This window comes from Oryctolagus cuniculus, chromosome 19 (assembly GCF_964237555.1).
Source record: "Oryctolagus cuniculus chromosome 19, mOryCun1.1, whole genome shotgun sequence".
Classification (NCBI taxonomy): domain Eukaryota; kingdom Metazoa; phylum Chordata; class Mammalia; order Lagomorpha; family Leporidae; genus Oryctolagus; species Oryctolagus cuniculus.
In genome coordinates this window covers 9,301,059-9,329,047 of record NC_091450.1, presented here as the reverse complement: position 1 = coordinate 9,329,047, position 27,989 = coordinate 9,301,059, and the positions used below count along the sequence as shown (strand labels likewise).

At 47.7% G+C, this 27,989-nt stretch overlaps 1 protein-coding gene across 10 annotated transcripts in view; it reads right to left on the bottom strand.

Annotated features, from left to right (window-relative positions):
• The window catches only part of LOC103346407 (trafficking protein particle complex subunit 9), a 178,821-nt gene that overhangs the window by 10,878 nt on the left and 139,954 nt on the right, over nt 1–27,989 (bottom strand). For 6 of the 10 annotated variants that reach the window (XR_011384774.1, XR_011384775.1, XR_011384778.1 and 3 more), the window contains 3 exons: nt 16,491–27,989; nt 15,138–15,360; nt 160–13,556 (listed from right to left, as the gene is read on the bottom strand). The exon at nt 16,491–27,989 is cut by the window's right edge and continues 46,311 nt beyond it. The gene's annotated coding sequence lies outside the window, so the exon portion shown is untranslated. The remainder of the gene's footprint in view (nt 1–159; nt 13,557–15,137; nt 15,361–16,490) is intronic. The other 4 variants (XR_011384767.1, XR_011384766.1, XR_011384769.1 and 1 more) reach the window with 4 other exon arrangements.

Genomic DNA, 27,989 nt, shown 5'->3' with positions numbered 1-27,989 from the left:
CTCTGTCATTCTCCGTGGAGCCTCACAGTGGGTAATGGGAGAGGAAACAGGCAGAATCTCTGCAGACTTGGCGGGGTTACAGTGGGGACAGCAGTACACAGCTGCTGAAGCCTGGGGCGTGGCATGAGCACTCATCTCCCAGAGCAGGCCAAGACTCACCAAAGCCCATGGGCAGTGTGATCTTCCAAGAGCAGTCCATGTTATTGGGGTAGTTGCCCAGGAAGCCAGGGCTCAGGATGACCCCCTCCATCTCCTCCACTGCTCCCCCACACTGTGCTGTGGCAAGGAGACCGAGGGTTAGGCCAGCATGGAGGCATGCACTGGGCCACACTGGTGGTCTAGAGCCCCCTTACAGCAGTGAGTTTTGACTCTCCTGAGTCACAAAGCTCTCTCAGAATCCAAAGGGGTCCCCCTACAAAACTGCACACCCAGACCAAACTGAGTGAGTACCTTCAGGGAAAGGTGCATAGGCCTAAACTGCTAGGAGTCCACAGATCCGGGAGAGGGGGTCTTGGGCTTGATCACAGCCCTCATGGGTCCTTGCACCCAGGACCTGCAGGAAAAGCGGGGTGGGGCTGCTCCAGGTCCCACCACTTGGCACATAGTCCCTCAGGTCTCCCTTGCCTCACTGCCTGAACCACTCTTCTAAAATGGAAACAAATAGTGAAACAAGGAGGTGGCGGGCATTGTGAGCCTACTGCATGCCAGGGGCCAGGCTGGCCAGCAGGTGAGGCTCAGGACAGTGACTGGGCAGCATTCCAGGGGAGCCCCTGCTGGGCTGTCTGAGAAGCAGGGGTCGGGGCAGGGGCTGGGGATGCTGATTTCTGAGTCACCTGGGGATGCAGGACTGGGTGCCACTATGGCCTGGTCAGTCGACCTCCTTTAGGAAAGGGTCATGTGAGCAGTAAGGGGCTACCAGGCGCAGGTCCAGGTGAGTGCCCTCTAGATCCGGGCAGTTCAGTGTGGTGTGGGCTCTGGCCTGGACCTGCTGGGGCACAACTGCCACTTTACTTCCTGTCTAAACCCCTCCAAACCTCAGTTTCCCTGACTGTACAAATGGAGCTAAGAGCAGCAGCTACTTCAGGGGGCTGTTGCGAGGTTCCAACAGAAAAGACTGCACGTGGGACAGGCTTTGGTTAAGCTGCTGCCTGGGACAGCCACATCCCACGTTGGTGTGCTACTGCACCCAGGGAGGCAGCAGGTGTCGGCTCAAGTAGCTGAGTCCCTGCTACCCATGCAGGAGACCTGGACTAAGTTCCAGGTTCCTGGCTTTGGCTTGCTTTAGTCCCGGCCTTTGCCAACCTCTGGGGAGTGAACCAGCGGATGAGGACTCTGTCTGTGTGTGTCTCTGACAGCACTGCATGTTACTTGCGACAGGGAGGCCACACCCAGCAAACCTCAACAGACAGCAGCCACTGTAGATGTGATGGCTTGGCAGGGCCTCGACAGGACCCTGGGGGGAGCCCAGTCACCTTGCTGCCCTGCTCTGCAGAGGACCGAGCCCTGGCCCCCGGGGAGAGGACTTCACTTCCCATCCCAGGCCTGCTCTGAGGGGCTCTTTCCTACCCACTGGGCATCCGAGCACCTGGGTTTCCTTTTGTGACTCTGCCACTTTCTTTTCCACCCCCGAGTACCTTCAACTTCCTATCTATGATTAGAGGATACTGATTCCTAATCCTAAGAGCCACGGGGAGGAAGTATGAGCACCAAGCCTTGCACGCAATAGATACTCAATAAACGCTCGTTTCCTCCTTCCCTGACCTGACCAGAAGCTTCTGGAGTGGACGCCCCGTCTTCTCCTGTTTCCACTGATCTCATCACTGCTCAGCAGAGGCTAGGACACAAAGCCAAACCAAGTTCACCCAGAATCCTCAGCATTTCACTGCTGCTACTGCATCTTCTCAATCTCACAAAAAGTCAAAATCCCAAGTCCCTGGTAACTCCACTTGGGACCTGGGTCATTATCTGGAACCAGAACAGTCACTAGAACGTTTTCCATTGGGCATACCTGTGGGTCTTCATCTGGTGGGCAGACGTCTCCAAGTCACAACACCCTTGAGTGACAACGAAAACAGGGGTCTCCAAGGACTGACTTGGCACAAATCGACTTGGACTTGAACTCCATGATAGGCTACTGAGCTCAAAGCCCTGGGGGCGTGGGTTTGAGTGGATGAGGGTCTGGGCTCTCTTACCAATGCAGAGGAGGGTAGTTCCAGCGCAGAATGGTCCCCAGCATGCAGGAGATGTGCGCATGGCTCTGGGGGTTTCAGGAACAGGGCTGAGCTAAGCTGCCCATCAGCACAACCCCACATACAGCCTGGACCAGGGGCTTGCCCAGGACTTTGTGTTGAGGAACAAGAGACACAAAGGCACCCAGACACGCTGTGGGATGGGAGCTGAAGCAGAGGGAGAGGGCTGGGCAGGACAATCACTCACAACCATCACTAAGAAATTCTCATTACTGAAGGTTTCCTTGTGAGATTTCTTTAATTACGAAATTCCCTCATTATCTTCAAAGAAAATTAAATTTTCGTAGGGTCCAATCAAATCCAACTCTGCAGCAGCCCTTCTGAGGCGGACTTCTGCCAACTCCTCCAGCCCCCTTTTGCATGAACAGCTCCAGGAGGGGTCTGTTCCCTGATCCTTGAGGATTTGCTGGTGCATTTGTATCCCAGGGAACACCTGCTTCCCTGTCCGAGGGTGTCTGGGAGGAGGAGGTACCTGGAGGGCACAGCCCGGCTCACTGGAAAGAGACCACATCATTCACCAGGTAGCACTGGCTGCTCTTCACCCCGTTACTGGGCATAGCGGGTTCTGGACAGCTGCTCAGGCCCACGGCTAGACAAGGTGGAGACAAAGCAAAGGGAGAATGGCAACGTCCCGCAGACCGAGGCAATGGGAAGAAGCTCCCAGCCCGGGGGCTGGGGCTGCCCATAGCGAGGCACTGCTATGGTTGGCTGTGTTTGTCCCCCAGTGGTCCATGTTTTGGGACCATGGGCCCCAGGGTGGTGGCACTGGGAGGCGAGGCCTAGTGAGAGGTCCTGGGTCAGCTGGGGGCATGCCCTGGAAAGAGATGAAGGTGCTTCTCCTGTCACTGTTCTAAAAGCCTGAGCCTGCCCTGCCCCACTCACTTCCACCCTTGGTGTCACCTTGACATGACGCAGCCAGGAGGACCCTTACTGGAACTGGGCTGATGCTAGCGTCATGCCCTTGCCCTTGAACCTCACACGCTGTGAATGACATATGCCTTTTTCTTTGTGAGCAGCCTGCCCCGGGGAACTTCATTATAGTAAAGAAGAAAAGGACCAGCACATGCACACACAGATAGCACCGAGGCTCTGCAGACTCCAGATTCCTGGGGCAGGAAGGCGTCCTCCAGGGTCCTCTGGCTGAGTGGTCCACCTGCTGAGCTCGGGGCCAGGAGGAACCCCAGCCCCAGGCCGAACACCTCAGCACTGTCCTTCTCCCTCACCCTGCGGACAAATCCCAAGAGCCAAGACACAGAGGGAGATGCAGTAGGAGGGCACCTCTCTCCTAGACGCACCTCTGCGACGCTCAGGGGCTCAGGCTGAGCCCGCAGGCCGGTGCAGGTGGTCCCGAGGCAGTCTGCAGAATTTCTCCTACTGTGTTCAAGGTCAGGACAGCTCCTGTCAGGGAGCAGCCTGTGGCTCCTTGCACTCTGCCTCCTGTGGTCTGCACTGCCCCCTCTCATTCCATACCCGGCGCCCGGGCTGCTTCAGCCACCTCATCCTCACTGCCATCCAGTCCTGCTTAGCCTGTCCCCATGCACCAGGGCACTCCCTAGGCCACCACTCAGCCATCACACAGAGTCCACCCTTCTCGTCCAGAGCCTTCACAAGCTTGGCCAGGGCACTTCCAGCCTCACCTCCGTGGGCTCCTCACTCCTTGACTTTTCTACTCCAACCAGTGCTGACCCTGCCCTCCTTATATACCCGGCATTGCACAAAGCAATTTCCTCAGCATCCACCTCAGCCTTCCTCTTCCTCTTCCTCTTTCTTCCTGCTCAGGCCTTCCTCATGGAAGCAGCACATGCCCAGAAGGTTCCATGAGCAGGATGGGGCCTGCAGGGCTACACGTCCCCTCCTCCCCTTGAAACGGGCCACGTCAACCCGTATCACAGGAGAGGACCCAATTGAGGGAGGTTCCTACGTAAGCCACGGAGCCAAGATTCAGACCATGCCCAATTTGACCCCAGCTCTGCCCAACAGGGGGACAAGGGCTGAGGCCACATGAGCTCATGCTCGCCCCTGTCCCCTGTGGCTCTCGCCTTCTCTCCTGAGATCGTCCTCACCCTGCTTTGAATCCCATGCTGGCTGATGCCCAGGCAGCAGGTAGCAGCATGGCATCTCCTGACGGGCAGTTTCTGCGCTTCTCCCATGCCCAAAGGGAGTGCATCTGCAGCTGCAAGCCCTTAAAAGGCACCAAGTAAATCTTTGTGTGTTGGAGTGGACTTGGCGAGGGCTGCAGGGCTCAAGGCGTGGCTGTACTCTGCCTGCCCCACCCAGAGCAAGGACAGCAGAAGGGAGAGGAGGGCGGGGAGCTAACCTGTAGCTAGGTCTGACTCTAGGCACTTGGGGATGGCCCAGGGAGTTTGGATCAGGGGAGACTCTGCCCTCCTGGTGGCTGCCTTGGGAGATGCAGGCTGACTGGGGCCCCATGCACCAGCAGGGAGCCCAGTGCTTGCGAGGAAGGACCCGTGAGCCTCGGCCCTCAGCCGCAGCCCCTCTTCTGTGCAGCAGATGGGCAGTCTTCCATTCAGGAGGCTCTGATAACTACATGGGCTTGTATTTCTTCAGAGGGGAACTTACATACAATGAAACACACAAATTGCGTTCACACTGTCATGATTGGAAGTGTGCACGTGTTCTGAGTGTTGACACAACAGTTGGCACCTGTGTCACCCAAACCCCTGTCAAAACTACAGAGCATTGCAGTCACTCCAGAAAACCCACTCACATCCTTCCCAGGCAGTTCCCGACCTGCATGTGAATGTGAAGCCTGGAAATGCAGTCCATTTTGGGGCCCATGTCCTGAAATATCAGCAGCTGAGACAAAGGCCAAGGCCAAGGACTGGAAGATCATCAGAGTGTGTTTGCAAGGCCACATCTTGATGGGCCTCCTGTCTCTTGCTCCCTGTTCCTCTCCATGCTTCAAGAATAATAGCTGCTGTGTTTCTGTGTGCAGGCTGCAGGGGCAGGGCCCAGACTAGCTCAGTGCTTGCCAGTGACCAGCACCTGCCAGCCTGAGGTGCCCACGTGCCCCTACCTGGATGCTGGCACCTTCAGGGACCATGATCTTCCACACGCAGTTGAGGCTGTTGAGGGCTCTGGGAAGCCAGGGGACAAGATGATGCCCCTGTGCTCTGTGAGGTTGCCTCTGCAGGGCACTGGGAGGGGATGCAGCTCTGGTCAGAGGCTCCTCCCACTGGACCCCAGGGCTCCCTACACAGACTTCTCCCTCAGGGCCCCCAGCCTCTGCCTGGGACTCCTCTGTGCTGATTTCTCTCTGTAAACTCAGGAACACCTTCTTGTTCTGGCTTTGGCTTCCACCAAGGACTGGTCCCACTATACCCGGCTTCAGGGACCAGGACCCCAGGCATGCCTGCCCCAATACCCCAGCTCCTCCTCCTTGCTTTTCTCACACCAAGCCTCAGGACTATGGGACAGCCTCCCTATACCACACAGCTGGCAAGGGGCTGCCATGTGCCTGCAGGCATCTGCTGGGCCTGCCGTCTCCCCCAGGGAGAAGGGGCTGTCAGTACCCCCACTCACTGCCTTCCCTCACCTGGCCCCAGCTGTCCTGGTGGGTGCTCAGACATTCCACTGCACCAAGGCCCCGGCACAGGGAGGCTCTTAATTTCTTGTGACCCCTGCAGGGCATAACCGGAAATGCATTCCAAGCAGATGACAGTGCCCATGGAGAAGTCACTGCCCAGCCTCTTGCCGTAGCAGGGTTCCTGCACAGAGCTGCACTGTGTGGCGCTGGTCCAGAGCATGGCTGCAGGAGACAAGGGCACTGAGGGGTGGGCCACATCCCTCCAGAAGCTGGCCCAGGAATGCAGATGATGGGACTGGAGCAGACAGCCTGCAGGGAGCCTGGGAGGCTTTGGCCACTTCCCTTAGGGCAGGGGGCGGGGCTCTTTGGATAGGGCCCACTGTACTGCAACTCAGCTTGGATGCACAGCATGGCTGCACAGCTTCTGGAGCCATGGAGTGGTTGCCATGGTAGTGTGATGTACCTGGTCCAACACAGGACCAGGTTTCCTAACAGGAGAATGGGCTTTCTTCTTGGCTCCCAGCACCTCCACCCTGCCTCTGGCCTCTCCTCCCTGTGGGTCTTAAGACCATGCCCTGGACTCTGCTCTCTCTGAATCTCCTGTGCCCTCCCTGACCCCTGCAGTGGCTGAGGGGACCCTGTCACCCAGGCTCAGGGATGGTACCCCACAGGGAAGTCCATCTTGGGCAGGGTAGAATGAACAGGACTATGCTTGGAACCTGGGCTCCATGAAGGTGGACGTCCTCCAGACCCCTGGAGGTTGCGGCCTACACCTAGAAGCTAGGAGCACTAAGACGTCGCCTTTCTGGGCCAGTATGGAAGGCAACACAGGCTATGACCTGCTTGCTACCAGATACTCTGTGCACTCTCTCAATCCTGTCGATGTGGTACTATTACTCCTCCCTCCCCATCTTACAGTTGGGCAAACTGAGGCTCCAGGACAGGGAGCAGCAGGGCATAGCTGGAAAGTGGTTGGGCTTGGGTTCAAATCTACACCCATACAATGCTGGAACCCTTCCTTGCCTTATACTTTTACTGCACCTCATATCATAGACCAAACCAAGCTTCTGGGGGAGACAGTCCCAGTAAGAGGCCAGGGCTGCTCACTCCAGTGCCATCTGGGCTCCACTGGAGCATGGAGGAGTGGGCATGGGGGCAGAAACTGGTTCCCTGGGTCTGCTTTCCTTGCTCATTCCACAGAGTTTGGTCTAAGAAATGTCTATTGGGTAAGCAAACAGACTAAATTCAACTGAATTTCAGGAATGTGCCTCATAAGCCAGCAACTGTCCCCAAACACAGAAGAAGAGGCTCAGCCTAGGGTCAAAGGCACCTATTCCCTCAGTGACCACTTTGGGACCCCCACATGCCACAAACCTTGGTAGACAAAGTGGAAGCCTCTGGCTGGTATTTGGCCTTTGGCACCGAACTTGATGAGCACTTGAATGGAGGTGGCCAAGGGCAGCGACTCACCTGCTGAGGTAAGGGACAAGGAAGAGAGGAGGACAGTGAGGGCAGGCATCGGGCCCAGCAGGTATGGCCCTGCCCACGAAGGAAGGGATGCCACACCCCACACAGCAGCTCCTCCCACATCCAGGCCTTATGGAAACAAGACCTCACGGTTTTACTGTACACGCAAAATTCACGAACAATGTGTGTTAGAAGGTACTGTGTGGGGCTGGTGCTGTGATGTAGTGAGTAAAACTTCTGCCTGCACTGCTGGCATCCTATATGTGCACTGGTTCAAGTACAAGCTGCTCCACTTCCGATCCTGTTCTCTGCTATGGCCTGGGAAAGCAGTAGAAGATGGCTCAAGTCCTTGGGCCACTGCACTCATGTGGGAAGAAGCTCTTGTCTCCTGGCTTCGGATAGGCCTAGCTCCAGCTCTTGCAGCCATTTGGGGAGTGAACCAGTGGATGGAAAATCTCTCTGTCTCTCTCTCTGCATCTGCCTTTCTGAAGCTCTTTCTTTCAAACAAATAAATGAATCTTAAAAAAAAGATGACACCGTGTGTGGGTGTCCAAAATTTCTCACACCAATATACATGCTTTTTATCTTTTAACTGCATTTTCCACAAGCTTCTTGAAGGACATTTATATTAGGACACTATTGAGAGTGAAAGGGCATAATAGCTATGTTGGAGCAACCAAGTGGACACGGGGGCTGTCCCATAAAAGCCAGGACATGCTGTCTCCCAACCAGTGACATGCAGCTTGGGAGGAAACCTGCAGCGGCATAGGGAGCCATGGTGGCTGCCAGCCTCTACAGCACAAGGTGGAGGTGGGGCTGCTGCGTGCTGTGAGTGAGTGTGTGTGAGCAGAAAGAAAGCACCCAACAGAGCTGGGGGAAGCCCTGAAGCTCAGGGCTGTTGGTCATCATGATGCCCCTCTGCACACACAAGGACCTCTGAGAATGGCTGCTGACCCTGCCTTGAGAAGGGAAGCAGAGATAACCGGGAACCAGGCTACAGCTGAGTGGGCAGCGATGGGAGGCCCAGCAGTGCCTCCAGATACCACGTGAAGCCACTGGCCATGAGGAGCAGAGACACTGCTGCATTGGTCCAGATGACTGGGCCCAGCCATGAGTTGTTGCTCCAGCTGACCTCTGGCTCCCGACTCAAAATAACAAGTTATTAATACCACCTGCCTTCATCATCACCGCCATTCCCAACTTCTCCTGGAGAGGGATCTCAGCAGAGCTGAGCTCAGCCCTCCCAGCCTCCCCTCCTCCATCCTCAGAGTAGTGGGTCAGTGCCCCAGGGACTGGTCACAGAGCCTGCGGTGGCTTCAGTCCTGGACACACACAGGAAAGCACAGAGGAAAATCGCTGGACTCAAGGGAAAATTTCTGGACTTTAAGGGAGGGAAGACTTCACTGAGAAGTCAAAGCAAACGTTTTTATGCGAGGTGTAACAAAGAACAGGCAAAAATCTCAGAAGATCCTTGGCCACGGTTGTCGCAAGGTTAAGCCAAGAATTGCATTGGTGAGGTGACAGGAGGAGACATGCCAGAGGCAGGACTGGTGGCCGGCGAAGACACAAGAAGGTAAGATGCTGGCATCGGGCAGCTGGAGTCCACAGGAATTGAACAGTGACAGGAAGAGGAATATGGGGGCCATTCTCCTAGAAACCACAGGGAAAGAACGAAGAGATGAAAATTATCAGAGAAATGAAGGGCGACATGGAGGACAAATGGAAAAAATCCAACAGGCATACGTCAGAAATGCCAGGGAGCAAAGACAGAGAAACTGAAGAAAAACAACTTGAGAGAGGAGCTTCCTCTGCTAAGTCTTGAGATTCAGATGAAGGAGTGTGCCAAGTACCAGATCCAGTTAGTGCAAGGGAGCCTCCCTCCATCATAACGCACCCAAGCGTGTGTCTCAAGACTGAAAAGGAAGAAAACATAGGAAAGTCTCATGCACAAAGAAGCACAGCTCCCATGCAAGGTCAGTGCATCAGGTTGTACCCCAATTTTAATACTGAATAGTGGAATAAAATGGAACCTTCACTGGGGTATTGACCAATGGAGTGTGTGGCCCATAACCTGGTGTGCAGTCAAGTTGTCATTTACGCGATACAGCACAAGGAACACATCCCATACATGCAAGATGACAGAGAGCACTGCAGCCATCAACCCTACTGAAAGAGAAGAAGGGACAGGAGGAAATTCAAGAACTGGCAGGGATAAATAAAATCAGGAAGAATGGTTCGTGTGAAAACAGCTCTTATTAATGAGGGAACACATGAGCTGGAAATGCCAAAACTTGTTCTCGGGGAAGAAGTCCATAACTTAGCAGTAATTGCTAGCAATGCTAACAAAACAAAGTCCAAAGACAGCAAGGACAACTTGGAAATTTAGAGATGTATCACGTATGAATGAGGCTGTGAGAAAGCAAACTCAAAACAAGGGCAAGGAAGACACAGACCAAAATGAGGTGACCGATGTCAGACAAGTAAAATAAGCCTCCTAACAGAAAAGGTCTGGGAGAAAATGAGAGAAGACACGTCAAGCCAGTGCAGACAGGAAAACTGTTAGCAACATGAGAAGACAATAGAGTAGCTCAACTGTCAGGTGAGCTGCTTTGACACAACATTCCTGAGCAGAACCAGAACACGAAAGATGAAATGGAGACTGGTGGGTCGTGGTCCTCAAGCTTTGTTTAAAGCCCAGCACAGCTCAGGGACAGGGACAGGGACAGTGCCCCCAGCAGCAGCCTGTCCCACAGCAGAGCTTCTCCACAGGAGGAATGAGAGAACCTGAGTCTACTGCCCTCTATCCCTAGATGTTTCCTTTGTGGGGCCTTCCAAAGATTTGTGGACAATGGAACTAAAAGATAAGCTTCGTTTGGTACCAAAAAACCTGGGAATCTTTCATAATACTTATTTTTAAGAACTTCATGAAGACACGTTGTATGCATGGATTTCAAACTTTTTTGTACCAGATAAACTCATCTTTTCCTTCCATTTTCTGTAACCCTTTAGAGGTACCCTGTACTTGCATCTCTCACTCTCTCTTTCTTGCTCTCTCTTCTCTATTTCCATAGGTCTTGTATGCCTATATCCATACCCATATCTTTATCTACAGGTCCTAAATATATGAAGGTACCTCAATGAGCTTGTCAAAAATGGAGTTAAAAGATAAATTTGTTTTAGCTCAAAAAAATTAAAGCTTATATTTAGTTTTTTTCTCGTACTATGCATTTTCTATGAACATTGTGCATACATCTCTCTTTTTACCTGCGGGTCCTATATCTATACTTACACATCTGTATCTATACTTATGGCTATCTATCTGTCCATCCACCCACCCACCCACCCATACATCCATCCTGTATTTCTGCTTGTATGTATCTATACCTGTATCTATGTCAATATCCAAATTTACAAATTCTATATTTACACCTGTCTACCTATACATATATTTATACTTATATATCTCTCTATATATGCCAATTTGTCCACCTGTCCACTGAGGGATTTTTAAAAAATTGGGACATTCCGATCCTACACATCCTGAATCGGAATGTATGGGGTGTTGGCATTGAAAAATCATTTGGTTGAGAATCACTGAGAATGGATTTGAAAAATTTCCAATACACATTTTCCATGATGTTGTTGGACGTCCCTCATATATATGGATTTCAAATTTTTTTGCACCACAATAAGCTTCTCTTTAATTCCATTTCCACCAACTTTTTGAAGCACCCTTGTATATATCAATCTGCCATTCACATATGCTGGCATTCTCATTGGACCACTGATGAATTTGAAAGAATATGGTTCAATTCTCTATATCAAATAACACATCCAAATAAATAACAAAGGTATTAAAGCAAAACAATGAAGTGAAAAAGAAGTAAAGGAAAACACAGAGGAATATTTATTTGATCTATACTCAAAGCAAAGGAGAAAAATATAAAAGAAAATAGAGATAGATTTGATATCATGGAAAATTTAAATTTTCTTTTTTTTTGACAGGCAGAATTAGACAGGAGACAGGAGCTTCCTCCAAGTCCCCCACATGGGTGCAGGGGCCAAGGCTTTGGGCCACCTTTTACTGCTCTCCCAGGCTGTGGCAGAGAGCTGGATTGGGAAAGAAGCAGCCTGAACTCAAACCAGGGCCCATATGGGATGCCCGTGTTTCAGGCAGCAGCTTTACTCGCTACGCCACAGTGCCAGCCTCGGAAAAAATACTTACAAGGCATACAGCTAGTGAAGGACTTGTATCCAGATTATACACTGAACACTTAAAATATAATGTGGAAGGGCTGGTGCTGTAGCTCAGTAGGCAAAGCCTCTACCTGTAGCGCCAGCATCCCCAGTTGGCACTAGTTGGTGTTCTGGCTGCTCCTCTTTCAATCTAGCTCTCTGCTATGGCCTGGGAAAGCAACAGAAGATGGCCCAAGTCTTTGGGCCCCGCACCCATGTGGGAGACTCGGAAGAAGCTCCTGGCTCCTGGTTTCGGATCGACTTAGCTCTGGCCATTGCAGCCATTTGCAGAGTGAACCAGTGGATGGAAGATCTTTATCACTGTCTCTCCCCTTCTCTGTCTGTAACTCTACCTCTCAAATAAATAAATAAAACCTAATAAATTTTTAATGAGGAGAAAGGTGACCCCTCCACCCCACAACTGGCACAGTATATAAAAGGACACTACCTCCAATAAGCCCACAAAAATAGTATACTGAGTGTTAACAGCATGAAGAAATACCACTGCAAGTCTATTTGAGTAAAATCAGCAGAACTGCTAGTAGGAAATGTTGACAGAAATGTGGAGTAAGAGGAACATGCATTTATTCAAGAAAGGAATTCAAAACAGAACAGAAACCTGTAAGATAATTTGAGTCTCTTACAAAAGAACACATACAGCATCAGACTCCAAATGTGTATCTCTATGTACTCAATTGACTTGGAAAACAAGTGCACATAGAAACCCCTTGCCATGTTCACTGTCTTATTCACAATCACTAAAAACTGTCAACTGGATGATCTTCATGAGGGATGCATACGCAAGCAGTACCAGATCCATAATGAGGACAAGATTCAGTGAGAAAGAGGAACAAGCCGTGGAGTCATGTGATGAGCGGGTGAATTTCTGGTGCATTTTTCTAAGAGAAAGAAGCCATACCCTAAAGGCTACATGGTATGATTCAACTCATAGGACATTCTGGGGAAAGGCCAAATAGAGATGGAGAACACACGAATGAATGGTGGTTTGAGGCCAGTGGAGTTCAAAGAGTTTGACTGCAAAGGGCCACACAGAGACCTTACAGGCAAAGGAGCTGCTACTTCAGCTGTTGGACTGGTGGTTAGCAGACACTCCCATGAGGATTCAAACCACTGGTGTTTAGGAGACACTCTCACGTGGCTTCAAACCATTGCTGGTTAGGAGACACCCTTGTGGGTGCAAACCCTTGCATCTGTACTTCCCACACACTGCCCAAGTAGACAAAAATTCACCCAACTGTACATCTGAGTTTCACTGCATTATATGTAGATTTTGCCCCAAAGCTCAACACACATCTATGTTCCCTGAAGGCCTCACTGTTTATTGGCAGATGGTCACAATAGGACTTCAGTGTTGCTCTCAGAGCTTGTTAGACCTCAGCAGCAAACTGAGTAAACCCTCTTTTCTTTCCCAGGAGGCAAATCCCATTTCCTGTGATTTTGGTGTATTCTGCCTATGGCACTCTAAGGGTTCCAAATGAGATTCCCAGGCTATACTCCAGTCAGGAGGTCTTATGTCATAGAGATTCAATCAAAGTATGGGGGGCAGGGAACTCTCTAATGCAACACTGAGACAAAAGGAATGGATATCCAAGCGAGGGGCCTCCCTGGACCTGGCCACAAGTTGTAAGAAGTGGTGCCTTCCTCCTGGGCCTGCATCAACCCCATAGGCTTTGCAGTGCTGGAGGATGTTCCTCTAGCTAGGGACATGTCTTTGGGCACCTGTTCCAGTTCCAGTGGCTCCACTAGCTCCCTGCTCATGCACCTGGTAAAGCAGTGGAAGATGGCCCAAGTGGTTGGGCCATGCACTCATATGAGAGACCCAGAAGAAACTCCTGGCGGCATTTCCATATTTTAACGTCAAGTGGTGGATGAAACAGCACCATTTTTGCAGTGAATGTCTTGTGCACAAATACCACTTCTGTGACATGTAAATAACAGTTGCCTGGTGTCTTTGATGTCTCTTGGAGAGGCCTGGGCCAGATCTTCCTTTGGAGTCCAGCTGCCTCGTCCCAGCAGTTTTGCTTAAGCTCTCAGCCCTAGAGAACAAGGAATGAGACCCAGTGTGGCCATGCCAGCTAATTGCACCTCATCCAAGCAGTTCCCAGCCCTGGCTTCAGAGCGTTATGGCAACTCATGCAAGGCAGAACAACAGAGAGGAAAGAGATTTTTGCATCTGCTGGTTCCCTCCCGAAATGCCTGAAACAGCTGGGACTGGTGAAACCAAGGCCAGGAGCCAGAAACTTCATCTGAGTCTGCCACAAGGGTGTCAGGAACCACATCCTGCTACCTCTGAGGGTGCACACTGATTGGCAGGAAGCTGAATCTGGGGGGGGAGGCAGGACTCAGTCGCAGATGTGGAATTGCCAAGGGAGTCCCTAGCAGTGACATAATGCATTGTGCTACAATGCCAACACCCAAATATTCTTTTCTATAGGTGTTCTGTTCTTATTTTATGGTTATCATGTATTTCTTATTCCTCTGAAGATATTATGATTGTTTATTAGAAACAGTCTAATTTTTTGAATAGGCAGTACATACTCACAGTTCAGAAGTCAAAAATATAAAAAGCAACATGCAAGAATTATGGTGAAAGAAATTCAAGGTAAAAATGGAAGTATGGTTAAAAAAAAAAAGAAACTCCTGGCTCCTGGTTTCATCCTGGCCCAGTGCTAGCCATTGTGGTCATTTGGGGAGTAAACCAGCAAATAGAAGACATCTCTCTCTCTCTCTCTCTCCCTCCCTCCCTCCCTCTATAACTCTGACTTTCAAATAAATAAACCCTTTTTTAAAAAAAGAATTATGAACAAATTGAAATGTCTGTGCAATGATTCTCAACACCAGTAAAATCTAAATTTTAAACAAAAAATAAGACTATCTTTTAATTCCATATTTCATTTTAATATTGCTCTAAAGCAATTCAGTTCCAAATATACAAACATTCTACCATTTTTCTTCTGTTAATGAAACAATCAAAAATAAATATTCACTTCCAGTCTTTAAACTCAGCATGACAATAAAAATCAATTTTTTATTATCACTGTCAATATTAATTAAAATATTTCCAAACATTTTATAACCTCTTAACCCTATGCACCAAATAAGATGTTGGTATTTTTAGCTTAATTTTTATTAACAACAGTTGTACACATTTACATGCTATAGTATGACATTTCAATATCCTTATATACTGTATGGTGATCAAATCAGCATTTATTCTTCTTTGACATTATTCTATGGTTGAAGTCCTTGAGCTCCTTTCTCCTATTTTCTCATAGAACATGTAATAGATTACTGTGAACTAGTCACCCAATTATACCATATGACACTAGGAATTTACTCCTTTGATGTAACTCTGACTGGCACCAAGTATCTAAAATGTTTTCCCATATAGTTTTAAAAATTGAATTTGTTTGAAAGGCAAAGAGACAGAGAACAGGGAGAGAATATGTGTGCATGTGTGTGAGAGAGAGGGAGAGAGTGGGAAAGAGAGGGAGACAGCACTTCCATGCCCACAATAAGCAGAGCTGATCTGGGCCAGACTGAAACTTGGAGCTGGGAATTCAATACCGGTCTCCACTCTGGGTAGTGTGAATGAAACTACTTAAGCCATTACCTACCTCCTCTGGAATCCCAAGTAGTCTTTCTCACTATGCCAAATGTCATTCCACAAACTTTTGGAAATGTTCTGAAATATCTCCAGTTTCCAAGGGAATGAGGCCAAAGTTCTCTGGGTCCACTCCATCACTCTGTAGTCTCTTGCTGGTCCACCTTAACTCCACACTCCTCCATACATAACTGTGATATGATCTCTTATCCCCCATCAGCCTATCACCTCTACTTCTGTATATGGGATAACATAACAACACAGCATCAACTTTTGGTATGTGGATACCAAGTCTGTCTCCGCCTGAGATGTGGGTACTGACAACCCCAGCATGCCATGCTGCTCATTGCCACCTGTGCTGGACCCTGTAACCCAGACAGAACAGGTCAGCAAAGCACAAAAGGACAGGCCTGAAGCAACAAACACAGACCATGAGCAGGCAGGTAAAGGCCAAACTGGCCTCTGCCAGTTTCTACCAGATTCCTACTCAGCTCCAGTCGCAGCATCTGTGGTAATGGAACCAGTACATGGTACGAGGGGGACCAGCCCACTAAGGTTGCCCTCTTTTTCTCTCAGGTCTAAAAATACCATAATTGATACTCTTTCAATATTCCAAAATCTAGCTTATAAGAAAAAATAATCTCTTTTGAGTTATTCAGAGTCTACAATTTTACAACTTTCTGCAACAAACATAGTCAGCAAGTAACCATTACCTCCTAAAATTTCCTAAAATGAGTACTCAGCCAGCAGCCATTACTTCCTAAAATTATGGAGGAGTTCTCTAATAGAATTGCCTCTGATGATAAACAGAGTTCCCATATTCCCTGTAAATGTAAAAATATGCAAGGAAGATATAGACTTTTAGATAATGTTTCTCTTCATATTACCACGTTCGTAAAGTGAATAGAAAACAGGCAATTATAGCAGGATATATTCCTCAGGAATTTTTCACATAATTAGGGAAACACTGCACATCACAGTGGCAGATTCAGAGTTCAATGGGAGGGACGGATGGCATCAATAACTCAAAAAACTATGAAAAGTGGTAGAAATTAACAGTGTCAGGGCATCTTAATACGCCACTCGACAGAAGACTACCCACATGGCAGTTCCCCAACCTGGCATCAGAAGGCAAACAGGTAGGCTAAATCCCTCCTGCAACTGTACAGGATCCCACCAATGTAATCCATACTTTATCATATACAATAGAATATACAATTCCTAATATACAATAAAACCTACCATTTATAGCATACAATCTAATACCCAATTTATTCTCCCTGCGTCCCGCTCCTGAAGGCACAAGTTCTTGGGCCTGTGGCCAGGGCCCACATAGGGAACATGCATAGATTTCCACAGGACTTACCTGGCCAGGATGGATGACCCTGTGGACTCTGGAGAACATACTGCCACGCCTCCTCCACCAGCGAGACCGCTCTTCCTGCAGTTGTGCTTCTTCACGGTTCACCTCCTCGTTCCGAGGATCCACAGCAGCACTCAGCACCCACCTGAAGAAAGTAACATGTGACATAGGACTCCAAGTAGGCAAAAGAGCAACAGCGCCCCTGAGCAGCCTTTATATAAACTCGGTAGCCAACAGAGTACATCAACTCTGACTGGATAACTGTCCATAGGTGCCAACCAATCAGAAAGCAAAGAGCAAGCCTGCACAGCCTTGCACAGGGGTCGTGGCTACAGGTTGCCATGCAGGGCGTGCTTTGTGGTTCAGGAGGCAGTAGCCGAGTCTCCAGAGTGGTAGGGCAGCAGGACATTTTTCTAATGGTGTCAACTCTATACTGTTCCCATGCAAAGTATCCAAGTGTCCCTAAGCCAGTACTCATACAAGTACAGTGATGTGGGGAGCTCAGCTTACACTTAGAACACTAGGTCAGAGGAGTTACCGACTTTATCCTGGAGTTTAGGGACTCACTGCCAAAACTAATGAGAGTAAAATACTTCTACATGCAAATACTCCTCAGACAGTGCCCAACACATCCTGAACTCTGTATTAACCTCAACTGTTGGGATTTGTAGTGCCATGCTTTGTAATTATGTCATTTCTGCTCACATCTTCTTCATCCATAATCTCCATGAAAAAAAGGGAAGAAGGGATCTTCTCAGCTTACTCAATTACTAAGCCCATGAATGAGTATTTAGAAATGAGTCCTTCAGCCAAGAACTCACTTACCTATGTCAATTTTGGCATCTTGGTTGTGTGGACGTTAGACTGGAAGTCAGGAGGTCTGGGTTCCTCTGATCCATGCCTGCCACTAATGGACACCCAAGGTCCCCAAGCCAAGGCTATTGCTGCCAAAACAGATTGTGCTGTTAAATAATCCAGTGCACATTGTGAGCAAAAGGCATGGGAATATGTCAAGGATACGGGTCGATCAACATGGCAAGGTCCTACACGATTCTCCTCTTGATCTCATGGTAATTATCTCCCAGTCTCTCTGCAGAGAGTCTCCAGGATTGGTCAGTAACTCACAGGGATGGATCAAGTCTCTCTTCCCCCTAAATACAACACTGAGCTGAACCTTAGCACACAGAACACACCAGAATTCCTGGAACTAATAGTGTGTGAACACCCATGGGAAGCCCACAGAGGTGTGGGGAAGACTGCTATGGAAACATCTCTGTATGAATCAATCAGTACTATGAGTGCAGTGACAGAGACATGTATTGTGGTCTACAGGGGCCTTAGAGACGGACACGTTAACACTGATTGGGCAAAAATCAGGGAAGACTTACCCTCAGGAGTGACACGTGCGCTGGAAGATGTAAGAAGTAACTGATTTTTGTGTCTTGGATCTGTTGCAGGAAAGGGCAAAACAAGTCTCCTCGATCAATACTTGCATCCTGGGGGATATCCCTCAGTCTTCCAACTTTAGAGACCATCGGGAGGCTGATAAAATCTGGATATCCACCTCTCCCTAAGCTGAAATCACTTATATTCAGTTTGTCTTCTAAATTCACTTCCCTACATGACGTGATCAAGTATGTCTAATAGGAAGCACCAAACTTACCTGTTCCAGCTCTTGGTGCCTGTGTCTAACTCTCTATATACCTCTTCCTCTTCCCTCTCAGTGCTTGCTCGCTCTCTCTTTCTCCACACACACACACACACACACACACACAACTTATCCATCCATCACATTTGAATAAACCTAGGTGCTCAATTAGTTAATAGTTTTATTGACTTTACATCCAAACCTGATTTCAATTCCATCCACTTCTCCATATCAACTTTCTGCAATCAGATGATGCACAACAATCTCTCTTCTAGAACACAGGAAAATAATAAATGCAATGCTCTTGATTCATTTAATAGTCTTGCATTAATGTATCTCTTATTAGAATCTGACATATTATACCCTTAACCATCTGTATTCCCTTTTCCATATTGCAGATTTAATGTGCTTAAAATTCATAAGTTCTATTAATTTATATACTCCTGATTAAAATTTCCTGTTGGGTTCCATTACACATTGCTTTTAATGACAAAATAGTATGTAATCTGTAACAAACTTCCTATATTTTCGTGAGTAAAACTTTTCTGTTTCACAGACCATAAGTAAAGAATTATCTTCCCTTAAGTTCATAAAATGAACTGAAGATCCCACATAGAATGTTGATCTAGGAAGATCCATGGACATGTCATTTCATTGGAGCAACCAGTAAGCTAGAAACCGTGATCAGAATCAACTCCGGGAAAACTCTTTATCATGATGTGACCATCACATCCACCAGAAATGTCCGTGTTTAAAGGAGTGCTTGTAACAGTTTGCTGTTTAAGAAAATATCAGTAAAACTATGACCATACATAATGCTACAAAAAGTTCAGCAACCACACGTCACAGGAATTAAAGACTTAAAAAATATTTTGATAAGCTCACTATGGAAATGAACTACTACCTAAAGTAATTTTGAGATGCCAAGGACTCTAATTTCCATGGTTACCACATTTTAATTCCCCAACTGTCTAGTTCTGAGAAAAAAAATTTTTTTTCAAAGAAATGAAGAAATACTGTGGCTCAGTCCGGTAAACAAATAAATAACTGAATGCATTTTTGTCTCCTCACAGCTAAGAATTTCCCATAAGGTTCTTCCAGCTGGTCTGAGGTTGTCACAAAGAGCTGCTCTCAGACACTCTGGGCCTGTGGACATGGAAACCCATTAGAACTTGGGCCCAGCAGGTACCCAGGAACCAGGCCTAGGTTCCCCTAAGCATATGACCAGAAATCTCACGCCCTGCATGCTTGTGTCTCTTTCTTGACTCCTTCATCTCTTCCTTTGATCATAGATTTGTATTAGTGCAGCTCTATTGTAAGTTTTGATACCGGCAGTTTAATATCACAATATTTGTTCTTTTTCAAAATCTGGTTGCTTATTTCATGCATTATGCATTTTCAAATACATTTTCAATTAGCAGATGGATTTTCGCGTGAATGCACACACACAGTTGTAAGGATTTGATGGCATTTCTATGTATTTTAAAATCAATTTTGGAGAATGTATATTACAAAAACAGTCTTTTTAAAAATCATAAACATATGTCTCTCCAATTCAACTGGATCTTCTTTGAATTCGCACGGTACTATTTTGTTCTTAGCATAGGGGTATTACAGGTCTTTTATTTTTTCCCAGGGCTGACACTGTGGCATAGCAGGTAACGCATCCCATTTGGGTGCCATTTCGAGTCCAAACTGCTCCACTTCCCATCCAGTTCTCGGCTATGGCCTGGAAAAGAAGTAGAAGATGGCCCAAGTCCTTGGGCCCTAGCACCTGCATAGGAGACCTGGAAGAAGTTCTTGGCTCCTGGCTTCAGATCAGTGGAGCTTCTTCCTCTGCCTCTCTGTAACTCTGCCTTTCAGATAAATAAATAAATCTTTTTTAAAAATTCTCAAGTATTTTATCATTTAAAATTCTTCTGTAAATTATTTTATTTCATTTTCATTTCTTTCTTTCTAATAGAAACACCACTGAATTTTGCATGCTCACATCATACCCTGAGGCCTACCTTAATACACTGAATTTTTCTTAATTTCTCTTATATAATTCTAATATATGATGAACAAATAAAATAGTAGCTTTTCCACTGCTAGGGTTAATATTTTGTTGGTTTATTTCAAGTAACTTTGCAAATTGTTAATTCTTCTACTGTATGGTGTCTGCTATGATCATTGTTATTTGAACTTACTTCCTTTGGGATAATTTTTCTTTTTCTTTGGTTTTTTATTATTTGTATACTTTTAAAATTTTAACCAACAGACAAAAATTATACATATTTATAGGGTACTATGTTATATTTTGAGATATGTAGATAGTGTTTTTACACAGGTTCAAATCAGGTTAAACAAATCTATCTCCTCAAACAGGTATCATTTTGTATGCTGAAAATATTCACAATCCTATCTTCTAATATTTTTAATGGACAGTACATTATCATTATCTGCAGTCACCCTACTGTGAAACAGAACACCACTTCTATCTCCTGTGTAGAGCTATACCATGGAACTCTTATCTTTTGTCTTTTTGATGACAGCCAAGATAACTGGAGTGTCGTGACTGATATCTTACTGTGGATTTGATCTCTATCACCCTGATGATGTGATGTTGAACACTTTTTCATATCCCTGATGGTCACTTCTGTCTTCCTTGAAATAACTTCTGCTTAATCTGTGCACTCTATTATAATAGAATCATACTATTTTTACTATTTGTTTCTTACATAGCATTACTAATCCATTCTCAAAGTATACCTTGCAAATATTTCCTCCACTTTGTAAGTTGTCTCTTCACCCTAGTCTTTGCTTCCTTTGGAATACAGAAGTTTTTTAATTTGATGAAATCCCATTCAACTATGTTTGCTTCCTTTCCTATGCTTTTGGGGTCTGATGAAAATAATGGGTGCCCATTCCAATGTAGTGAAGAATTTCCTCTGTGTTTGTTTTTACTAGCTCATTAGCTTCAGATCTTAAATTTAGATCTTTGATCCATGTTAGTTTATTTACATACATGTTGAGAGATAGCATCTAGTTTCTTCTGATGCATGTGATACCCAGTTTTCCCAAATGATTTTCAATGAAGAGACCATTGTTTTGCCAAAGTACATTCTAAGCACCCTGGCAAAGGTCACATGGCTATAAATATGTGGGTTTATTTCTAGGCTCTCTGTTCCTTTAGATTTTTTTTTAAAGATTTACTTAGAAGGAGGGGGAAGAGGGGAGGGAGGAAGAGGGAGGAGGGATCTTTAATCCACTGGTTCACTCCCCAAATGGCCACAACATCCAGGACTGAGCCAGGCCAAAGCCACGAGACTCCATCTGGGTCTCCTAGGTGGGTGCAGGAGCCCAAGGATTAGGCACATTAGCAGGGACCTGAAACAGAAGTGGAGCATCTGGGATTTGAACTGGCACCCATATGGGATGCTGGCTTTGCAGGCAGCAGCTTAACCCACTGCAACACAATGTTGACCCCTGCTCTTTTGTTGTATGCGCTTTTATGACAATACCATGCTGTTTTTATAACCAGAGCTTTGTAGAATATTTTAAAGTCAGATAGCTCCTACCACTTTTCACTCAAGATTACTTCAGCTCTGCATACTCAAGTAGGGTGTTTTTCTACCTTTTGGAAAATGCTCTTGGTATACTAACAGGGATTATACTGAATCTGTAAATCACTTTGGGTAGCATGAACAGTTAACAGTAAACACAATGACAGTGAGCAATGGTCTGGGTGTGGAAGGCACAGTTCAGCAACTCTTCTCACACTTGAACTCAGCTGCTGACAGCTTTGGAGCAAGAGCTGTGAGAAATGCTTGCACTTAAACCTAGGAATCTTTATTGCCTACAATGCCACTCGACACCAGCGTGTTTGTGAATCGTACATGTTTCAATCTGTTTTACTTATTAGGCTTCGGCCATGCATCAGGCACTAAGATGCAAACTAGAAAGACATCACCCTTGCCTGTGACTCTGGAGAAGTAAGGAGATAAACACAATGAGGGGTAGCTGCACACATAAGTGTCAAAAAGAACCCAAAGCAGGTGGATATGATGGCACTGCAGTTTCCCTGGGTTCCCAGGATGCTTCACCACACACTCTCCTGAAGAGAACTTTCTAGAAGGGGCAGCAAGTGCTGTTTGGGAACTCAGGATGGGGCAGAGAAGGGAGTGAATGGGGCACATGGGTAGGCTCATAGACACAGGTGGGTGTCTGTGGAACGAGGAAGCTGATGGTGCATCCTAAACAGAATGTGGCACGGACAACATTCAGTCCGTAGGGTCTCTGGACACTGTGGTCCCTGTGTCAGGGAAAGGTTGGTGGTTACAGCAGGTAAGCAAAAAGAGGCTGTGCCAAGAGGAGGTGAAAGGCAGGAGGGTGTGGAATGGAGACCTGAGAGATCCAGATCTAAGAGCATCCTTGGTGATGCATGCACAACTGTCAGTCAAAGGAGCAGGCCTTCTAGTGAGAATCAGGAGCTACCTCACATCCCCGGGGGGCCGTGTGCCTGATCCCAGGACACAAATGGGTCTGGGGTTACCAATGACAGGGCCAGGTTTGAAGAGCAGGTAAGGGTGGCCTGGGGTTATGGTGCCAAAGGCTGGAGTGAAACATTACCCTGACTCACTTCCATTTCTTCTGCATGGCTCATAAAGATGGCAGCAGTGTGCAGCTCAATTCACAATAGCTAAGACCTGGAATCAACCTAAATGCCCATCAACAGTAGACTGGATAAAGAAATTATGGGATATGTACTCTATAGAATACTATACAGCAGTCAAAAACAATGAAATCCAGTCATTTGCAACAAAGTGGAAGAATCTGGAAAACATCATGCTGAGTGAAATAAGCCAGTCCCAAAGGGACAAATATCATATGTTCTCCCTGATCGGTGACAACTAACTGAGCACCGAAAAGGAAACCTGTTGAAGTGAAATGGACACTATGAGAAACGGTGACTTGATCAGCATAGCCCTGACTGTTAATGAACAACTTAATACGTTATCCCTCTTAGTATTTTTTTGTCTGTTCTACTTAATACTATTGGTTTAATTCTGTAATTAATACACAGTTATTCTTAAGTGTTGAAACTTAACTGAAAAGTGATCCCTGTTAAATATAAGAGTGCGAATAAGAGAGGGAAGAGATGTACAATTTGGGACATGCTCAAGCTGACTTGCCCCAAATGGCAGAGTTAGAAACATACCAGGGGATTCCAATTCAATCCCACCAAGGAGGCATGTACCAATGCCATCTCACTAGTCCAACTGATCAATTTCAGTTCACAATTGATCATAATGATAGGACTAAGAATCAAAGGGATTACACAACAAGACTAGTGTCTGAAAATACTAACTGATAGAACAAAAAACGGAGAGAACGATCCAACATGGGAAGCAGGATACACAGCAGACTCATAGAATGACGGATGTCCTAAACAGCACCCTGGCCTCAGAATCAGCCCTTAGGGTATTCGGATCCAGCTGAAAAGCCCATGAGAGTATTTTAGGCATGGAAAGCCAAGACACTCTGGCAAAAAACAAACAAACCAACCAACCAACCACCTAAATGAAAGATCTCCGCGAGTGAGATCCCAGTGGAAAGAACAGGTCATCAAAGAAGGAGGTACCTTTCTCTGAAGGGAGAACTTCCACTTTGACTATGACCTTGGCTAAATATGATAAGAGTCGGTGAACTAAAAAAGCTTCCATAGCCTTGGCAACTCATGACTGGAGCCTAGGGAGATTACTGATGCCATAAACAAGAGTGTCAAATTGTTAAGTCAACAACAGGAGTCACTGTGACTTACTCCTCATGTAGGATCTCTGTCCTCAATGCACTGTACATTGTGATTTAATGCTATAACTAGTACTCAAACAGTATTTTTCACTTTGTGTTTCTATGTGGGTGCAAACTGTTGAAAACTTTACTTAATATATACTAAACTGATCTTCTGTATATATATAAAAAAAGGACGGCAGCGGTGGAGAGAGACAGATTGGACCCCCCCCCACGCACAAGCTGACATCCCAAAGAACGGAAGTGACCTTCCTCAGGTGAGTCCGACCACCTTCCTCCTAAGCAGCCTTAACCCTAGGTTACATCAGCAGGACCAAGTCAGGCAGCTGCCCCGTGACCTTGGGTGAGAATAGACAGAGCTTTCATTCCCTGGTCCCCCACCAGCTTGGGGCACCTCATCTCAGCACTGTCTGCAAGGGCTGCTCTGAGAGGGACTTGAATTCTTGAATGTGTATGGCTTCCTACCATGCTGGGTAGACCTAACACCTGACACACTACCTGCACCCCCCCCGCCCATCTGAGGTTGAGCTTCATCATGGGGCTGAGAACTCTGCCAACCTCCATCTGTACACCTAGAATGTCCCAGGGAAATGTGGTGGGGAAACTGGGGAGCATCCAAAGCAACTCTGATGCCAGACTCATGCCATTGGTGAGACTGACAAGGACTTGTATGCTCGTGTGTGGAGCAGCCAGGCCCAGTTGGAGCAGAAACCACAGAGCTAGGACATACACACTTACACACAAACGCACACACAGGCTCACACATGCTCACTCCACAAGGGAGTGCAGTTCAGGCTCCGCTGCATTGGGAAGAGCAAAAGCCGCTGGAATGCAGCAGGAGCAAGCCCACAAAGCTGGACCAAACCCACCAGGTTCTCCACGCTGCTGCAGGGGCCAGAGGTGATCTGGAGGAACACGGCATTAGGGGAGGCTGAGCTGCTCCTGGGGACAGGGATCCCTAGCATTCCCTGGTGGTCTCCCTAGCACCCAGCTCTCCCAGGTGCTCCTGCCCTCCCCCACACTTGCCATGCCATTATTGTCAGTATCAGCTTCAGTGTTACCTACATGTGTGTCACGTACCTGTGCTGAAATCACAGTGTTTCGTCTCCTAACCCCTCACCTGCACCCAGGGTAGAGGCCCAGTTCCTCCCAGACAGACTAGGTGAGGCCGACACAGGACACAAAGAAGGCCATGCTCAGCCATCTGCTCCCTTCTCTGTCATCCTGGGAAAACTCTCTGGTGACCAATGCTGACAGCACCACAGAGAACAGGACAGGAGCAGAGTGGGAGGACACAGAATGGATCAGCAGGGCTGAGACTTGTCCTCTGTCAGAAGTCTGTTGCCATAGGAATCTTGCTTACTTCAGGGGTGGGCACAGACTGAACTCAGGGAGCTGGGTGAGATGTTGGGGGGGGGACTCATTGCACTAACTGAAATTCAAAATGCCAAGGCTTTGAAAGTTGTTACAAGGGGTAGCAATGGCATAGCAGATTAAACTACTGCTTGAGAAATGGGCATCCCATACTGGAGGGCTGGTTTGAATCCTGGCTGCTCCACTTCCAATTCAGCTCCCAGCTAATGTGACTGGGAAGGCGCAGAGGATGATCCAAGTTCTCGAGTCCCTGCCACCCCTGGCTGAGACCTAGCTGTCCCAGCCATTTGAGGAGTAAACCAGAGGTTAGAAAAATCTCTCTCCCTCTTTTTCTCTCTTGCTCTCATTTACAAGTAAAACAAATAATAATAATAATAACAACAACAACAACACATTGCTACAAAATAGAGGTGTATTGGAGGAAGAGGATAGCTTACAGGTAGAGCCCTGAAGAAGGTTGGGATTTATCAAGCAGGTGACAGAGGGTGGTGGCAGAGCTAGGTCGTGGCACATTTGCCACAGTTCTTCCCTCTTTCGTGAGCCTTGGAAAGACCACAGCTGCCCCCTATAGGGGATTTTGTCTACTCTGAGGTTGAGGAGGCTGACACTCAGCCCTCCTGACCTGGCAGGGCACCACTGGGACAGGGCTGCTAGAACTCCACAATGCTTCCATTACCCAGAGCCCCCTCTTTCTGTGTTCTGTGGCAGTTAGAGGACCACTGTGTCCAGTAACTGCCTGACCTGGGGATCATTTTCTAGACAGGAGGCATGTTTGGCAGAGCTGGGTGGATCCAGCTCTGCGTGTCCTGCTGACTTGGGGACATTTGCTTCCAGGTGGGTGGCCCTGGCCTCTCTGGGCTGCTGCTGAGGGTGATGCTGGCTGAGTCTTCAGTGGTGCCCATTGTGTGCTGACCATGGATATATGCATGCCGTTGCTTCCTCAGAGTGAACCTGGAGCGTGGGTGCCTATGTGCCCTGGGTGTGAACCTGTGTCAGGACATGGATGTCTGGGTAGGCAATATGGTGAGCACTGAATTCAGGTGTGGGGTGAGCCCATCTGTGAACCCACCAGGCATGTGGTTTCCAGGGAGTCTTCTGCACAGGTGCAGTGATGGTCATGGGAGGATAGCTGGATGGCCAAGGAGGATGAAGAGTGACCTTCCTAGGGGAGTGGGGTGGGGCTATTCATTGTCCCTACCCTCTGCACAGTTCACCATTCAGGGACCTGGGCATCAGGCACTGCCTGTGGGGCTGATCCCTCTGATGGACAGGAACTGTGGGGAGCAGTTCCCTGTGGTTCTTTGGGGTTGTGTCATGACGGGATTTTTGCCTTTCAGCTTCAAGGAGCTGTGAGCCCTGGAGGTCTGGCTGGCCCAGCAGGCAGCACACGTCATTGCTGAGTGTGAGCAGTTACAGAACTGGAGGCTGCAGATCGACGAGTTGGGATTCTGCCTCATGTGCTGCCCCCATAGCTGCAGGGTCATGATCTTCCTCAGCACACGGATCACCAAAGGGCTGCCCTGGTTCCACCAGTCCCTGAGTGTCCATGGCCTCTCACCAGCACCCCCCTCCTTGGTTGCAGAGTCACCATGGAGGGGTCTGGGGAACAGAAGGAGTGAGCTGCTTGCTGGCCCCAGGGAGGCTGTGGATCCTGCAACGAATCTTCTGTCCTCATTTTGTCCCAGGAGTGGGGTCATTTTCAGATTCTCACAGGTGTTTACCTGTTCGCGAACTTGTCCCCAGCTGCCATCACAGTGCTCACCCTGGTCAGCATTAGGCCAGAGCTGAATCTTTTTTTTTTTTTTTTTGAGGGCCATCGTCCCTGTCTTTATTCACCAGGCCAGTTCCGAATATGAACAAGCAGAAAACTCATTACATAAGCATCTTAGTTATACCTTTCTGAAGTCTCTTGAAAATGATATTCACAATTCTGATGAGAGGCTTTTAATTGTTCTGAGGAAACTTTATTTTCTAAAACCTTTGATTCAGGAGTCGTTTTCTGACTTGTAGTCAGCAATTTCAGGCCCTCTGCATCCGCGTGTCCATCAGCTTTTCGAGGTTCTCTTCTGACATCCTCAGATGAAGACGTGCTGTCCCCAAAGCCCCAATAAGAGATGGGGACACTGCTTCTGCAGACACTGAGCCTTCGTGTCCTGCTGTCGACAAGCAGAAGGTTCAATCAGTATCCTGGGTGCCAGCACACAATTGTTGTTCACCAACAGTCCTCAGTTTCAAATTTGCCTTTTAAGTCAGCAATATTTCCAACTTGGAGGACACAGGGCTGTTGTACCTGAGAACTGGCCAGGGAATGTAGGTCTTCCTCCTCACAGCAGGTTGGGGACCATCTGTCCTGTCAGCCTCACTGCTGCTCGTGCTGAGAGTGGAGGACACAGGGCTGTTGTGCCTGAGGCCTGGGAGTGTAGGTCCTCCTCCTTATGCCAGGATGAAGACTATCTGAACTGCAGGCCTCACTGCTGCTGGTGTTGAGACTGGACACAGAGGTCACGGGGCTCTTGTACCTGAGGACTGGCCAGGAAGTGTGGATCCTCATCAGACCAGGTGGGGAACTGTCCATCCTGTGGACTCTAGGGCAGGCATTTAGCCCTGATGACTGGTCACCTTCAGGCAGCACTGGGGACACAGCACTGGCCTGAAGCTGGGCGTCAAGGACACTACTTTATGGATCA